The sequence below is a fragment of the Rattus norvegicus genome, chromosome 1 (assembly GCF_036323735.1).
Source record: "Rattus norvegicus strain BN/NHsdMcwi chromosome 1, GRCr8, whole genome shotgun sequence".
NCBI lineage: Eukaryota > Metazoa > Chordata > Mammalia > Rodentia > Muridae > Rattus > Rattus norvegicus.
The window spans coordinates 198,047,799-198,065,508 of NC_086019.1; the positions used below are offsets into that span (position 1 = coordinate 198,047,799).

General features: G+C 43.8%; 1 protein-coding gene and 1 pseudogene across 4 annotated transcripts in view; both read left to right on the forward strand.

Annotated features, from left to right (window-relative positions):
• Fank1 (fibronectin type III and ankyrin repeat domains 1) overlaps positions 1–17,710 on the forward strand; it is a 107,295-nt gene that overhangs the window by 40,303 nt on the left and 49,282 nt on the right. The gene's annotated exons all lie outside the window — the stretch shown is intronic.
• On the forward strand, positions 3,596–6,399 carry LOC134485283 (peptidyl-prolyl cis-trans isomerase A-like; annotated as a pseudogene).

Below are 17,710 nucleotides of genomic sequence, written 5' to 3' on the forward strand. Positions count from 1 at the left end.
CATTGAGTTTGAATCTTTTAGTGATCATTAGCTGTAGAAAACCATAGAGCATTCATCTGAAATGAAGGCCTATGTGAGATCACCGCCAATGCCACTGTAATGGCGGAGCTCTGAAGCTCTGCAGTCCAACTCTCCTTTGAGCCTGAGTCCTGCACCGTCTGTGGGGGCTGTGTAGGAGTCTCTCAAAGCAGTCCTTTTCCCTGGTCACCGGGCTGTCCTGGAGGCAATTCTGCATGCTCTTTTATCTGGAACTGTCAGCCTTTGTGAGAACCAATGCCTCAGATACGATGTGCACAAGTGTGCGATTTCCTGCAAAACCTGTGATATTTTCAGAACTGCAATACTGTTTACTGAGTGCATTTCCAACACTTCAAGTTTGTTGTAGTGGGCATCAACAAGCACCAAATTCTCTGCTTAAAACTGAAAACTTTCAGAGGTTAGAAAGACCTCCATTGACTAGCTTCCAGCATGTCTTACACACATTGCTTCTCTGGGCAGTGTGGCCTGTCTGTTACCTCAAGATCTGGAGTAGACATGGATCTTCCTACTTCAAATTAAGCCGAAATTTCCCTCACTGAGAAACTTTTAAATTTTAGTTAATTTCAGATATAGTCAAATTGACAACCAAGACTAGCCATCACACCGCTCAACTACAGAACTGTGCTTAGGACTGACCATTCACTGTAGATGGAAGGACAAAGTACCTTGGGTCTGTGGGAAGGACACAGAGCTGTTTTCATAAGAGGCAAGGCTCCTTAGGGAGCCAGATGATATTCACATTCCTGGAGTAGCTGTGCCCTGGGTAGGTCAAAACAAGGACAAGGATCCACACCACAAGTATCAGACATTCAGACGAGATATACTTTTGTCTTTGGCTCTAAAATGTGGCTGATGATTATGCATTTACAGGGTCTTTCCTGGCTAGAGACTCTTTCTTCTTTGATCCTTGTTTATCTGTCTAGGTAAATGAGCTCTGTTAGCCAGTAACTGTTTGGAAGGTCCCCGTATTACTCAAGAGGATAATGACACTCCCAGAATTTTTGTAAGAATGTCCTTACATTTTTTTGAGATTTTATTTTTTATTTTATGTATATGGATGTTTTGTCTGCATGTATGTATGTATGTATGTATGTATGTATGTATGTATGTATGTATGCATGGACATGTGGAAGCCAGAAGTGGGTGTCAGATTCCCTGGGACTAGAGTTAGAGACAGTTTTAAGCTGGTATGTGGGTCCTGGTAATAGATCCTGGGTCCTCTGGAAGAGCAGCCAGTGTTCTTAACTGCTGAGCCATTTCTCCCACCCTAAGAAGTTTTGAAGTGGTTGCTTAGTTGCTGTGAAGATTCTGAAACACCACTGTACTATGCTCTAAACAAGCTAGTTTATAGTATGCAGATGATATTTCAAAAGCTCAGATGATTTTTTGAAAAGCTTAGAGATGTTCTATGAGCCCTAACCCAAATCAGTATCACCCATGTTTTTAGCAGACTCTGGAGAGATGTTTCATATTAATAGTGTTCCCTTTGTCTTATAGAGTTCTATATGTCTTGGTGGAGAGCCTCTCATTATCTGATGTTGAGCTGAGCACACTGCCCAGTGCTGTGGCCCTTTGTCAGCTCCTCTGCTGCAGAATGGTTGTCTGCAGTTGTTTGCTATCTCCTTCCCTCAGTAACCCCATCCGTGTGGGCCTCACAGTTGGTAGAGTGTGACTCTCCTTGAGGAAATCCCAGCTCTGGTAGATTTGTTAAAGCTGCAGGAGCCATCTCTTCCCCAGAAATGTTAGCAGAAGATGCTGTGCTCCCTTTCCAGCAGCCAGTTTCAGACTTCATGATCCTGCTTTTTCTTTCTTTCTTTCTTTCTTTCTTTCTTTCTTTCTTTCTTTCTTTCTCTCTCTCTCTCTCTCTCTCTCTCCCTCCCTCCCTCCCCCCTCCCTCCCTCCCTCCCTTCTTTCCTTCCTTCCTTCCTTCCTTCCTTCCTTCCTTCCTTCCTTCCAATTTAAAGGAGAATGAACATGATCCATGTAGGCTCATATATTTGGATGCTTGGTTCCTGGTTGGTGGAGCTGTTTGGGAAGGATTAGGAGGTGTGGCCCTGCTGGAGGAGGTGTGTCACTGGGGGTGGGTTTTAAGGTTTCAGTAGCCCACACAAATCCCTGTTAGTTCTTTCTGCCTCATGCTTGAATCAGGACATGACCTCCCAGCTACTGCTTTATCCACCATGCCTGCCCTACCTGCTGCCATGTTCCCTACCTTGTGTTCACCCTCTGAAAATGTAAACTCACAAAACTCTTCTATAAGTTCCCTTCATTGGGGTGTCTCTTTACAACAGTAAACATGGTTCTAGATTCTTTTCTTTAAAAATGAGCTTTGATGGTTTCACACATGTAGAATATCTTATGATTGTATGTCCTCCATTACCCTTTCTTATCCCTCCATACTCTGCTGATTCTTCTTCCCAGCTAGTCCCCTGCTTATCCTCATGATGGTTTGTTTTGTATAAGTATGTGCAGACATCTACACCTACTGTGTTTCTCTCTCCCCCCCCTCTCCCTGTGTGTGTCTGTGTGTCTCTGTATATGTGTGTCTACATTGCAGTCCTCCACCCTCTAGCCCTTGCGTCTTTCTGATCTCTCTTCTGTGATGTTCCCTGGGTCTTAAAGGGTGATATAATTGCCTCGTTTTGGGCTGGGCACTCAACAGTAGCTTATTCTCAGAAGTTTGCTATGAGTCTCTGCTTTAACTGTCACCCTTTCTATAGAGAAGTTTCTCTGACCCAGGCTGAGAGCAGCAGTAACATATAGATGCAAATACCAAGGCCCTTTGGCAACATGTCCATTTAGCAAAGCATCAGCAGTGTATTTTCCCTAGGGCCTGTTACCTCCCAGCCACAGCCTTTTGTTTAATTGAAAATGTCATACATGCAAGTAACGTATTTTGACCAAATCTACCACTATTCTCTTGCCCTCCAACTCCTTCCCAATTCTCTCCCACTCTCCCTCCCAACTTCATGTGCTTTCTCTTTCCTTTTAAAACCCTCTGAGTGCACTTAGTGCTACTGTTTTCTTGGCAGACGCCCACGGCTTCTGGCTCTTCCTCTGATCTTTTTGCTTCCTCTTCCTCTGATTTCTGAGCCTTGAATGGGGAGGTTTATGAGTGATGTAAATGACCCATTTAGGGCTGGGTGCCTCAGAGTCTTTTATTCTCTGCATATTGACCAGTATTAATCACCATCTGTTGCAAAAAGAAGCTTCTCTGATGAGAGTCGAGAGACGCACAGATATATGGGTATAAAGATAAAAACTTAGGAGGCAGTTTATTACTCTGTCCATTTGGCAGAATACTCATGTTAGGTTCTCTCCCAGGGCCTGTGACCTAGTGAGCCATGGGATTTTGTCCCAGTTAGCAGTACAAGGCATGAATTTCTTTAAGGCTAATCAGAAAGTAATTGGTTATGCCCATGACATCTGTGCTGTGATAGTACCAGTGTACGTATCTTGTCAGGCCAGTTGATATTGTAGCATGCAGGGTTTGCAGCTGGGTAAGATGTCTGATTAACTTTCTCCCCTAGTAGCATGTACAATACTTTACGGCATTATGAAAACTAGCCGGAGGGAGAAAGCTTCCAGGTTAGTACCAGCTTGCTTTTTCTATGTTCTATGGGTCAAATCTGTAGGTTTCTTTAGCAATTCTGGTCTCTGTATCAAGTTCTGGAGGGGAATCAATCTGGAGGCAATGGCAGTAACTTATAATGTTGGAGGGGAAGCTCTGGAACTTTAGTGAGCAACAACTGGAAAAGAGGTTACCCATGGCTGGTACTAGGACTTATGTTTGGTAGCCTGTGGAGATAGGGACAGGCATTACCCCCCCACCCCACCCCCACCCCCATTAAAGGTTAACTATGTTATAAATAAACTTCTTTTATATGCGTATATATACATACACATATATGTATGCAGGCATTTTAAGTTTCTACAGCAGTAGCTTTTTATATTTTTATATTTTAAACAGGCCTATAGTGTTTTTGCAGACTCCACTGTCGCTTTTTACCACTTGTTGCAGCCCTAGTCAACCCCACCATGTACTTTGACATCACAGTTGTTGATGAGTCCTTGGGCTGCATCTCCTTGGAGCTGTTTGCAGACAAAGTTCCAAAGGCAGCAGAACGCTCGTGCTCTGAGCACTGGAGAGAAAGAATTTGGCTATAAGGCTCCTCCTTTCACAGAATTATTCCAGATTCACGTGCCAGGGTGGTGACTTCACACGCCATAATGGTCTGTCTATGGAGAGAAATTTGAGGGTGAGAACTTCATCCTGAAGCATAGGGGTCCTGGCATCTTGTTCATGGCAAATGCTGGACCAAGCACAAATGGTTTTTTATCTGCACTGCCAAGACTGAATGGCTGGATGGCAAGCATGTGGTCTTTGGGAAGGTGAGAGAAGCGGTGAGCATTGTGGAAGCCACAGAGTGTTTGGGTCCAGGAATGGCAAGACCAGCCATAAGATCACCATTTCCGACTATGGACAGCTCTAATTTCTTTTGACTTGTGGGCATTTTACCCATCGAATCTTTCTGTAGCTCAGGAGAGCGCCCTCACCCCATTTACCAGCAATACCCTGTAATCTCTGCTCTCACTGAAGTTCTTTGGGTTCCATATTTCCCTCATTTCCCTTCAAGTCTAGCTGGATTATGAAGATGATTATGAATAAAAACTAAGAACGGGGGGAAAAAGGCCTTTAGTGTTATCCCTCCTGCCTGCCCTCTCACCCCTGCTTCAGTTCACCCTTCCTGTTTAATCAGTCTCCTTCCCCCTCATGTCACCTATGTTCATTTTTTTTAAATAAAGGATTTTTTTAAGATTTATTTGTTTTACTTAGGAGTACACTGTCTTTATCTTCAGACACACCAAGAGAGGGCATCAGATCCCATTACAGATGGTTGTGAGTCACCATGTGTTTGCTGGGAATTGAACTCAGGACCTCTGGAAAATCAGCCAGTGCTCTTAACCTCTGAGCCATCTCTCCAGCCCCCGGCACCTATGTTCTATTGCCCTTGTGGCCATAGACCTACCATATGAGCAGCTATCCCACATGTTTACATATTCCCAACTTACCTTACTACAGAGGTAACTGCTCATCCATGTTCCTTGCTGCTCTATTCACAATAGCCAGAAAATGGAAACAGTCTAGGTATCCATCAACCAATTATGGGTAATGAAAATGTGGCACATGTATACAATTCAGCTGTAAAGAAAAATGAAATAATGAAATTCTCAGGCAAATGGATAGGGCTGGAACCAATCATTCTAAGTGAGGTAACCCAAACCCAGAAAGACAACGGTTGTATGTTCTCTCTCATATGTGGATACTAGACTTGAAAATTTAGATATGTGTATTGAAATTGAAGTGCCATAAAAGTCAGGAAACGTGTAAGGGGCCCTGGAGGTTTGTGTGTGTCCAGGAGGTAGTGATGTCCCAGGCACAGACTTCTGACCAGGTTTCTATGAAGCACCAAGGATGAGGCATGTGTTTCCCCCCATAGATTACACCTGGTGCCAGCCTTCCTTCTGCAACAGAGGGAAGCAGGGATCAGGACCTGCAGTCTGCATGTGTGACCATGCCCCAAGCTACACTAGGAAGGAGGCAGGGAGGGGAGAGAGGAATGGGAGACTCTGTGTGTGTGTGTGTGTGTGTGTGTGTGTGTGTGTGTGTGTGTGTGTCTCCTCTTTGGGAGGGGCTTGCTATTCTGGCCCTAGTGAGACCCTTAGACCAGGCACTGTTGGAGTCTGAGGGACTATCTAGGAATGTTCATACTTTGCTCTCTCTAGACTTTTATTCCCACCCTGATGCAGCAGGACAAGGCTCCTTTGGGGTGACCTCGTGTGTGGGAGGCCATGGACCCAGCTTTGTCATCAGTTGTTCTCTGGAGGCTCTGTCTAGAGGGTGGGCTACAGAGCAGGAAGATACCACAGCCATACAACCTTTTTATTCAAGCAACTCGGATTGTGAGCCCTAGAAAATAGAACAGCCTACCAACGGTCAGACTGGGGTCTTCTCAGAAGATCAGATGGTGGGGTGCTAGCTTGTATCTTCCCATATCATGAGAGCCACGTCTAGATCCAGCCCAGCTCTGTGCAGAGCTCTGGAGTCAGAGACTCACCCTGGTTCTGCCCTGAGTCACTGCGTGGCCAGTCCCCTGTGTGGAGGTTCTGTATCTGTAGCAGGGTTGGAAAGAGCCCAGAATGAGATAGGCAGTAGATTAAAGCACTCTGCACAGCACCTGCTTGTCAGTGCGGGCTTAAATAGTAGCCTTGTCATGACTGGCTCTGATTGTGGTAAAAAATCAGGAAGTTATTCCCATAGAGTAAGTTTAAAAAAGGAATTCATGCGTTTGTCTGAAATCTGAGAGAATTCTTGTAATTCATGCTTTTTCTTGTGCAAAACAGTTTTTTTTTTTTTTTACTGAGGAGGGAGGGATAGGAGAAGGCAGTGTATGGGGGGCTGGGAGGGGAAGGGGGGCTGTGATTAGGGTGTAAAGTGAATAGATAAATCGAGAAAACAACAACAGCAGCATTGAGCAGTTGTGGTGGCACATCTCAGCACCTGGGAGGCACAGTAGGGGTGGGTCTCTGTGAGTTCAAGGCCAACCTGGTCTATAGTTCCTGCCAGTCAGGGCTAGATAAGGAGACCTTGTCTCAAAACAAAATAAAAGGAAACCCAAAACAAAACAAAAGAACATTTAGAGTCTCAAACCCCACAGCATTCACAAAATTTACTTAGTTTTCTTTGTGTCTTTTATGGTGAAAACACTTGAAATACTCAAATTTGCATCTTGGTTTTTAATGATGTTTTAACATAAATTCAGTTGTCTTCATGCTTGCTGGTACTTATCTCAAAAACAAATCAAGTTCTGCCCAGTTATTAAAAAACAAAACAAAAACAAAAACAAAACAAAACAAAATCCACCACCACCACCACCACCACCACCACCACCACCACCACCACCACCACCACCACCAAAAAACCATTTACATGCTCTAAGGCCAGGACGAGAGGCAGTCTCCAGTCCAGGGATGAGCTAGAGGAGGTATTGAAGGGTCTGCAAGCTTCCTTCCCCGAGAACAGAGGCCTGGGACCCTGCACAGGGGTGGGGTGGTGGAAGGATGAGACGCATAGAAGCTCATTCTATCCAGTTACAGTTGAAAGGGAAAGTGTGGAGGGAAACAGTTGAAAATAATTTTGCTGTCTCGTGCCCACACGTGTGTGTTTTATGGAGCAAGGAAAGACATTTTATACAGACTTATCAGCTCCCAAAGCTTAACCCAGTAACCTTAAGGTGCTCTTTGGGGGGCGGGGTGGTAGCAAAGAGGTGGGGTTGGGGAATAGCAGGGATGAGGCCTGAATGTATTTGAAAGTGGATTCAAAGTGAAGTTTAGTGCCCACTTCACTTTAGAAGAGCCATGAACTGGAGATTTTTCTTAAAGATTATACAGGAAATATGATTTATTGGTGGTAGCCCTTGCCTGCCAGGGTCTCCATATTATAATGCAGGTTCCAGGAGGTAGGCTGAGGAGTCAGACTTACTGTCTTCTGTGAGCATGAATAATTCTGACATTTATCACTTCCCACTCAGAACAAGTTGGATTTTTTTTTTAAACTTTGAACCAAAGGTTTAGTTGGGATTGCAGGAAATGTGGCACAGATGCATGGAGGGTAACATATTTATTGCCTGTATTTACAGTAGCATAAAGGAATTAATCACAGTTATGGCTAGGCAATTTTACACAGATGTAAAGTCAAGGCTTCATAATAAGAGCAAGATCATGGGTCAGCTAAGTGTGTTTATTTCCCAGTGAGCTTGCTAAGGCTCCTTAGGAGGTTGTCTGAAGACCCAGGGGAAAGACAGTTTTAATTAATGGAACATGTGGACTCTATGAGGCTGTGGGTCCTTGAAGCCTGCAGTGAGTCTCCTGACTAGTGGTTGTTCTGGGACTTAAAAAGCATAGGTTAATTTACCATCTCAGCATCACACAAAAGGACTTGACCCCTGCCCTGTCCTGTATGACTGTTTTACACCTTGTTTCTTCATATCCGATTAACCTCACAACACATTGCTATTATTTTTTCCCTGGGGAATGCTGGGATTTGAATATGAAATTTCCTCATGGGCTAACAGATTTGGACATTTGGTCCTGTGCTTGTGGCACCATTTGGAGGTGGAGCCTTGTTGGGGAAGGGGTCCCTGGGAGTAGGCCTTGAGACTTTATAGTCTGGTGTGGTGGTTTGAACGGGAATGACTCCCATAGATTCATGTGTTTGAATGCTTGGCCCATAGGGAATGGCACTAAGGGAGCGTGGCCTTGTTGGAAGAATGAGGTGGCGGACTTTGAGGTCTCCTATGCTTAAGCTCTGCCCACTGTAGAATTCCAGTCTCCTGGCTGCTGTTAGGTCAAGTTGTAGAACTCTTGGCTCCTCCAGCACCAAGTCTGCCTGTACGTTCTCATGAATACCTCCATGATGATGATGGACTGAACCTCTGAAACTGTAAGCCAGTCCCAACTAAATGTTGTCCTTTATAAGAGTTGCCATGGTCATGGTGTCTCTTCACAGCAATGAAACCCTAACCAAGACATCCGGCCCTACTTCCTATTCCTTCTTTATTCTCTGAGTGCAGATGTTGCTTCCTTTTCCATTTCACTTCCTGTAATGATTGTAGTTGAAGGGTTCTGGTCATGAGCTCACCAGCTTCCTTCCTTCCTCTCTCTCTCTCTCTCTCTCTTTCTCTCTCTCTCTCTCTCTCTCTCTCTCTCTCTCTCTCTCTGTTTCTTGCTTGCTTTCTTTCTAACCTAAGAAGGCTCTTTAAACATTACTTATTTGTTTCTATATTTTTATACCCTAGCTACAGCTTCCCCTCCTTCCTCTCTTCCCAGTCCCTCTTCTTCACTTTCCCTATTCCCTTTCCCCAGTCCACTCTTGCTTCATTTCTCTTCAGAAAAGGGTAGGCCTTCCATGGATATCAACTGGCCTTGGAATAATCAAGTTGCAGTAAGGCTAGGTACCTCTTCTCCTATTAGTGCTAGATGAGGCAACCCAGTAAGAGGAAAGGGTCCCAAAGACAGGCAACAGAGACAGCTCCTGCCCCTACTGTTAGGAGTCCTACAAGAAGACCAAGCTACACAACTGTAACATATGTACAGAGGGCCTAGGTCAGTCCCGTGCAGGCTGGTGCCCTGGTTGGTGGTTCAGTTTCTGTGAATCCCTATGAGCCCAGTTAGTTGATTCTGTAGGTTTTCTTGTGGAGTCCTCACTGGCTTCTATAATCCTTCCTTTCCCTATTCAGCAGGATTCCCCAAGCTCTGACTAATGTCTGGCTGTGGATCTCTTCATTTGTTTCCATCAGGTGCTGAGTGAAGCCTCTCTGATGACAATTGGTGAGGAACCAATCTATGAGTATAGCAGAGTATCATTAGGAATCATTTCATTGACCTTTTTTCTTTTTCCCAGTTACGTTTCGTTCTATCCTAGATCTCTGAGCTGTCCAACCCCTGGTTCCTGGACCTCCAGGCAGTTTCAGGGTGGTCTCCCTCTCATGGCATGGGTCTCAAGTTGGACCAGTCATTGGTTGGCCATTTCCATAATTGTTGAACCACCTTTACTCTTGTAGGCAGGAAAAATTGTAGATAGAAGGTCTTATGGCTGGGTTGGTGTCCCAATTCCTCCACTGGAAGCATTGCCTGGTTAAAGGTAATGGCTGATTCAGGCTCTGCATACCCCATTGCTAGGAGTCTTAGCTAGGGTCACCCCCATAGATAAATAGGAATTTCCATTGCCTTAGGTTTCTAGCTCATCCCAGAGATGTGCCCCTCCCTCATTCCAGTTATCCCTCCTAGTATTCTCTCCCTTCATCCTCCCTGCACCTGATCTCTCCTGTTCCCATCCCTCATGCAGTTCCCATGATCTGGCCTCCCATGATGTCTATTCTATTTCTCCCTTCCAGAGAGGTTCATGCCTCCCCATCCCTGCCTTGAGCCACCCTTGTTACTTAGCCTCTCTGGGTCTGTGTATTAGAGCATGGTTTTTTACAGCTAATACTCACTTATAAGTGAGTACGTACCATGTTAGTCTCTCTGGGTCCTTTCTAGTTCCATCTATTTTCCTGCAAGTTTTATAAGGTCATTGTTTTTTAACAGCCGAGTAATACTAAATCGTGTAGCCGTACCACATTTTCTTTATCTATTCTTTGGTTGGGGGCATCTAGGTTGTTTCTAGTTTGGAGTTATTACAAATGAAGCTGCCGTGAACATAGTTCATCAAGTGGGGCTTCCTTTGGGTTATGTCCAGGAATGGTAAAGCTGAGTCTTTAGGTAGATCGAGTCCCAACTTTCTGAGAAACTGCCATATTGTCTTCCAAAGTGGCTGTAAAAGTTTGCACTCCCACCAGCAGTGGAGGAGTGCTTGATCCACATCCTCGTCAGCGCGAGCTGTCACTTGTGTTTTTAGTCTTAGTCATCCTGACAGGAATAAGGTGGAATCTCCGACTTGTTCTGATTTGCATTTCCCTGATGGCTAAGAATTGAACAATTCTTTAAGTGCTTCTTGGTCATTAGAGTTTCCTCTGTTGAGAATTCTCTTTATATCTGAACCCCATTTTTAAATTGGATTATTTGGTTTACTGACATCTACTTTCTTGAGTCCTTTATATATTTTGAATATCAGTCCTCTGATGTGGAGTTGGTGAAGATCTTTTCCATTTTGCAGGATGCTGTTTTCTTTTTAAAAATTATTTTATTCCCTTTTCTTTTCTCATGTTTACTTTTAGTATTTTTTTATTTATTTGTGTACCAATGCTGTCCCCTCCCTCCATCTTCCCCTTTTCCTCTGAGAGGGCAGCACCCCCCTTCCCCAGTACTCTCTCATCCTGGGGCATCAGGTCTCTACAGGATTAGATACATCCTCTCCCATTGAGGTCAGACATGGGCCTCGGACTAGCCTGTGTATGCTCTTTGGTTGGTGACTCAGTCTCTGGGAGCTCCCAGGGGTCCAGTTAGTTTTACTGTTGGTCTTTCTGTGTGGTTGCCATCTCCTTGAGGGTCTTCAATCCTTCTTTTAATTCTACTGTAGAGGGGTCCCCAACCTCTGTCCAATGTTTGTCTGTATGTATCTGTATCTGTCTGTCAGTTGCTGGGTGGAGCCTCTCAGAGGACTGCTATTCTAGGCTTCTGTCTGCAAGCACAGTATAACATTATTAATAGTGTGAGAGATTGGTGCCTGCCCATGGGATGAGTCTTAAAATGGGCCAGTCACTGGTCTGCTAGTCCTTTAATTTCTGCTCCATCTTTGTCCCTCCGTTTCTTTTAGACAGGGCAAATTTTGGTCAAAAGTTTTGTAAGTGTGTTGGTGTCCCCATCCTTCCATTGGTGGTCCTGTCTGGCTACTGGAAGTGGTCTCTTCAGGTTCCATATCCCCACTGTTGGGCATTTTGGCTAAGGTCACTCCTTTGACTCCTGCTAACCTCCCTCATCCCAGATCTCTGGGACTTCCTAGAGATCCCACCCCACCCCCACAGTTGCATATTTCCATTCATTCTCCTGACCCTCTGGGACTCTGTCCTGTTTCTCACTGTGCATGATCCTGACTCCCTATTTCCTTTGTCCTCCCCACTCCTCCCCACTCCTCCCCACTTCCCTCCCTTCCTCGGCCTCCCATGACTATTTTGTTTTTCCTTTTAAGTAGAGTTCAAGCATCCTCACTTGGGCCTTCCTTCTGTGGGGTGTATCATGGGTATTCTGACCATTAGGAATTAAGTTGCTATGAACATAGTGGAGTATGTGTGTGTCCTTGTCATATGGTGGAACATCTTTTGGGTATATGCCCAGGATTGGTATAGCTGAGACTTCAGGTAGAACTATTTCCAATTTTCTGAGAAACCACCAGATTGATTTCCAGAGTAGTTTTACAAGTTTCCAATCCCACCAGCAATGGAGGAATGGTCTCCTTTTGCCACATCCTTGCCAGCAAATGCTGTCACTTGAGTTTTTGATCTTTTGATCTTAGGCATTCTCATCAAAAGATCAGATTGTTGTAAGATAGGGTTGTTTTGATTTTCATTTCCATGATGACTAAGGATGCTGAACATTTCTTTAAGTGCTTTTTGTCCATTTGAGATTCCTCTGTTGAGAATTCTCTGTTTAGTTATGTACCCCATTTTTGATTGAATTATTTTGTTTTTGTTTGGAGTCTAACTTCTTGAGTTGTTTATATATTTTGGATATTAGCCCTTTGTTGGATGATGGGTTAGCGAAGATCTTTTCCTAATCTGTAGGCTGCAGTTTTGTCCTATTGACCGTGTCCTTTGTTTTACAGAAGCTTTTCAGTTTCATGGGGGTCCCATTTATTAATTCTTGACCTTAGCACCTGAGGCATTAATGTTCTGTTTAGGAATTATCTCCTGTGCCAATGTTTTCACTGGTGTTTCCCACTTTCTCTTCTATTAGATTCAGCATGTCTGATTTTACATTGAGGTCTTTAATTCATTTGTACTTGAGTTTTGTGTGGGGTGATAAATATGGTTCTATTTGCATTCTTCTACATGCAGACATCCAGTTAGTCTAACACCCATTTGTTGAAGATGTTCTCCCTGTTCCATTGTATGGTTTGGATTTTTTGTCAAAAAATCAAGTGTCTTATGTATGTGGGTTTATTTCTGGATCTTTGATTTAATGCCATTGATCTGCCTGTCTGTTTCTATACCAGTACTATGGAGTTGTTATTACTATTGTTCTGTGGTACAGCTTTAGGTCAGGGATGGTGATACCTCCAGAAGTCCTTTTACTGTTCAGGATCATTTTGGCTATCCTGGGTTTTTTGTTTTTCCATAGGATTTTCTATGACTTTGTTGAAGATGTTTTCTGTGTCTTTGAGCTGAGAATCTTCTTCTATTCCTCTTATTCTTAGGTTTGGTCTTTTCAAAGTGGCCCAGATTTCCTGGGTGTGTTGTGTCATTGATTTTTTTAGATATATTTTCTTTGACTGGCATATTGATCTTCTATAATATCTTCTATACCTGAGATTGTCTCTTCCATCTTCTGTATTTTGTTGGCGATGCTATGTCTGTAGTTTCTGTTCTCTTTCCTACGTTTTCCATCTGCAGGTTGCCTCAGTTTGTGTTTTCTTTCTTTCTTTCTTTTTTTTTTTTTTGGTTCTTTGGTTCTTTTTTTCAGAGCTGGGGACCGAACCCAGGGCCTTGTGCTTCCTAGGTAAGCTCTCTACCACTGAGCTAAATCCCCAGCCCCCAGTTTGTGTTTTCTTTATTACTTCCACTTCCCTTTTCAGGTCTTGGACAGTTTTATTCATATCCCTCATCTGATTGATTGGATTTTCCTTATATTTATTTGCTTCCTCTTTAATGACTCTACCTGTTTGAATGCATTTTCCTGTATTTCCTTAAGGGATTTCTTCATGTCCTATTTGAAGGCCTCTATCATCTTTATAAGATTGGTTTTAAGACCTTCTTCTTGTGCTTCAGTTTCATTAGGCTATCCAGGGTTTGTTGTAGTAGGATAGCTGGATAGCTGGGCTTGGGTGGTGCCTATTGCTCTGGGTTTGTTGGTTGTATTCTTCTGCTATCTTTTAGGCTTCTGGTTATCTCTGCTGTTGGCTGGATAATCCTAATGACAGCAGGACTACTTGGAAAAGTGGATTGAGCTGTGGAACAAACAATGTAGATCAGGGTGCCCTACTCTGTTGACTGTGCCTTAGACAGACCCTATGTGTCCCAATCATACTCAACTGAGGTGATGGCTGGTCCAACTAGGATGAGTAGTCAGGCAGGATCCCAAGCTGGTTAGTTTTGAGGCCCTCAAAGGTTTCCAGGGAGGGACAGGACACTCTTGGGGTCCCACAGGGCTCCTCCAGACCTGGGAGCCTAGACAATAGGGCTCCAGGGATCCTGTGCACCACTCCTCTCTGCTGGCTGTCTCAGGCAGACCCTACTTTATTTCTTTTGAGTACCTCATACAGGAACACTATATCTCCATCACTGTCACCCCTCCTCCCCAACACTCCCCATGTCCTTTCCCCATCCTACATTCACAATTGTTTTATTATTGTTATGTATGTATGTATGTATGTATGTACACACACATTTATATAACCTATGAAATTTGTTCAGCATTGTTTAGATGGACACATCTCCTGGACTGACCACTTGGGATTAGCAACCTGTGTGGGAATTCTTCTCTCGAGGAGGACACTGCTTCTCCCTCTCTCAGCAGTCACTGAGCATCTATAGTTGATCTAGGGTGGGACCAAGTGGTCCCTGTGCTCACTGCCATGTCAACTGGTGCTGTCATTATATTGATCTTGTTCATGGATGTGTTTTACCTGTTATGTCTCACAAATTCAGGAAATAAAAACTGAATTCAGTAAAGAAACCTTTTATAATTAGAGGGAATTCATACCTGGTACTATAATCCTAGCTGACTACCTGTGGCTGAAAAGGATATGAAATTTTTAATTTATTTTTATTTTCATGGTTTTTTGAGACAGGGCTTCTCTGTATAGCCCTGGATATCCTGTAACTCACTTTGTAGACCAGGCTGGACTTGAACTCAGAAATCTACCTACTTTATGCCTCCCTGAGTGCTGGGATCAAAGGCATGTGCCACTACCGCTTGGGTGAGGATATGAACTCTTAAACCAGCCAGGCAGTTCCCTATTAGATGGTAGCTGGATCCTGTCATGAGACAGTGTTTTACTCTGTGAAAACACCAAGCTTTCTTCTAACAGCCATTATGTTCCCCTTAGTAGTGGGTGAAAGTTGCCACTGTCGAGGGTGTTTCTTGGCATTTAGTGGTCAGGCCTTTGAATTTTATTCCTTTTAGCCATCTAAACTGCATTGCAGTATCATATCCATGAGAATTTGCAGTCTCTGGATGATGTGACGCAGTACCCTTTATATATTAATTTGCCATCCTTGTCTCTCTCTTTGCTGAGGTGTCTATTTAGATCTTAACTTCTTAATTAGGCCATTGTGCTGTTGCTGAATTTTAATGAATTCTTTGTATGTTTGGGGTATGTCTTCTAGCAAAAATGTTTTGCACTTCTTAATCGGCAATGTGTCCATTTCACTCTTACTTCTGATGGGAATTTTTGCAGAGTTTATAGTTGTAGGCTGACAGCTATTTTCCTTGTTTAAGTGTATTCCTGCACAGTGCTCAGGTTCCTGTTGGCATCACTGGGAATCTTGGTGTCATCTGACAATCTTCTGTCAGTGCTACCTGCTTCCTCTCTGGTTGCTTGGGGAGCCTACCATTGCCTTTGGTGCTCTTCTGACTCATTTTGACATGTCTAGGCACATTTTACTTCCTAGGGTTATGTAGTGACCGAATGTGTGTTGTGATAGTGGGAATTACCACAATTACATCAAGGACCTCATAGTCTAAAACCAATGGGAAAATGGTACAGCCCACCCCCACCCCAAGTCTCAGGGGTATGACAAAGCCCTCCCTTCTGGTCTCAGTGTGGGTGTTGAGAATGTGTGTAGAACATGTCCACCACAGCTTTCTCTCCTCAGATATTTATGACCAGAATCTACTGCTCCTCTAGAGACTGCTCCTACAGAGATTAGCCAAACCTGCCTCCTAGACACAGCTGCATACCATAAACCCACTTCCTTGCTTACCCGTATGTAATAAACCCATGTCCTTGTCCAACTGTATACAATAGCCCTGCCCTTCTATTCTGCTCTACATGACGAACATGCTGTGCTCTCAGGGTGCTGAGGTTTCTCAGAGAACCCAGTCCACCTAACTCCAGCTTTTCTCTGTGTGTATCTTTTCTTCATTCCCTTGCTATCCACGGTCAGGGCCATCCCTAAAAGTGTGCAAAGACATGACACTATTCATATCTTAATTAGCCATGATCTACTTTCCTTTGTCATCCTGTATGTCTTTCATTCTTATTAATCACCCTTTCCTGTCTGGCCCTGGGTTGATCTCAGCTCAGTCTTCTCAGGCAATTTCATAGTCTATGGTTTACATTTTTAGGTGGTGTTTTGTATCCTGGGTAAATTTTTCAGATATATAATTTTGTCCCCTCCCCATCCTCTCTTCTCCCCCTTTTCTCCTTTTCCTCTTCTTGTCTCCCTCCCCTGCCCTTCCTCATGTCTAGCCTGGGCTCCTCTCTAGCTCCTTGTAGAGCAATAGTTGACCCTGAACTCCTGTTCCTCCTGTCTCCACCTCCCAAGTGCTGGGGTCACAGGGTGTCACTACACTGTTCAATGTGGCATTATGTGCTCTTATGTTCTTATGTGGGCATATCTCTACCCCTTGAACCTGGTAACAGAAGAGAAATGTGATTCCTATTTGCTCAAATACATAGAGATCTCTTGAATATAGCTGGCAATATGCACCCAAATGAAAACGCTACACAAAGGCTTAGCTGTGCTTCCAGGTCTTTGCCATAAAATATTCAGTACCATGGTTGTATGACTATGTGAAGTGAAATGCACAATGTTGGCTCAAGTTTTGTCTATAGTAAATTACTGCATGGAGAATTTATTTCTAAAGATTGAGTTGAAGCTGCGCGGCCTCTTATACAAGTGTACACTGGTAGTTCATTAATCTAAAAAGACGTTGCAAAGCAGCGCCTCTGTGAAATGTCCACACTAAGTAACTCCTTGAATGGATTTCTCCTGGGTTATTGCTGGTGCTCATCCCTGGGTAGGCACGTGATCAGGCATGAGAAAACTCTTAATCTCTTCATAATATCCTGTTAGAATCCTAGCACTCAGGAGGCAGAGGCATGAGGATTCCAAGATCAAGATCATCCTGGGCTCCTTAGCAAGACCCTGTCTCAAAATCCAAAATGAAACAAACACTATATCACTTGATTTTTTTCTTTTTTAAAAAACAATGGTGGGGATTGTTTTCATACCAGAAAAGAAAATGACAGTATTACCTTTTTGGGGGGTTGGCAGGGAAAGTGCTAAATAAGAAAGAGCTATTTTTTTTAAAGCTTTAATTTTTTTTTTAAAGAAAAGTCACAAAGCATGCTCTCTAGAACTCCACTCAGTGCCTGGCAGCAGTTGCCTTCCTAGCTGAGTGAGGGTTTATCCCCTGTCTCACATGCCAGCTTATGTTTGTAAGACTAGTCTGCCGTTTGAGCTTTGAAAGGGGGCATGTGGTTACATGCTGCAGTTTGTAATACGCACCAAATGACTGATTCCAAGAGCGTCCCAAGGAGAAGTGTCCTGCACATTTTATGGACGTTAGGATGAGAAACACGGGGAGGAGTTGAGGATGGAGGTTGGAATGGGTGGGAGAGGGAAGCAATACCTGGTGGGGAGATTAAAAAAGATTTATTCATAGCTGAGCTGAGATCAAAGCTGTACACTTGTGCCATGCAGAGGAGGGAAGTAAATCTGTTTTCCAGCAGTTTTATACATGGTGGGGAGGCTTTCTGGAATGATCTAGTGGCTGCCTTTGGCTTCTGTCTGCAGAGCAGGTGTAGTTACTGCCTGCCACAAAGAGTGTGGACATGAATCTTGGCTGTGGAAGACTTACCTAGAGCCAAGCAGCAGATAAATATGACGGTGTTGCCGCAGTAGGAGCAGGGGATTTCTTATGCAGGACATTGTTCTGATGGATGCAAAGAACCATGGCCACTGTTGATAATTAATGCCTAATTTATGATCTTGGTTCTTTCTGTACT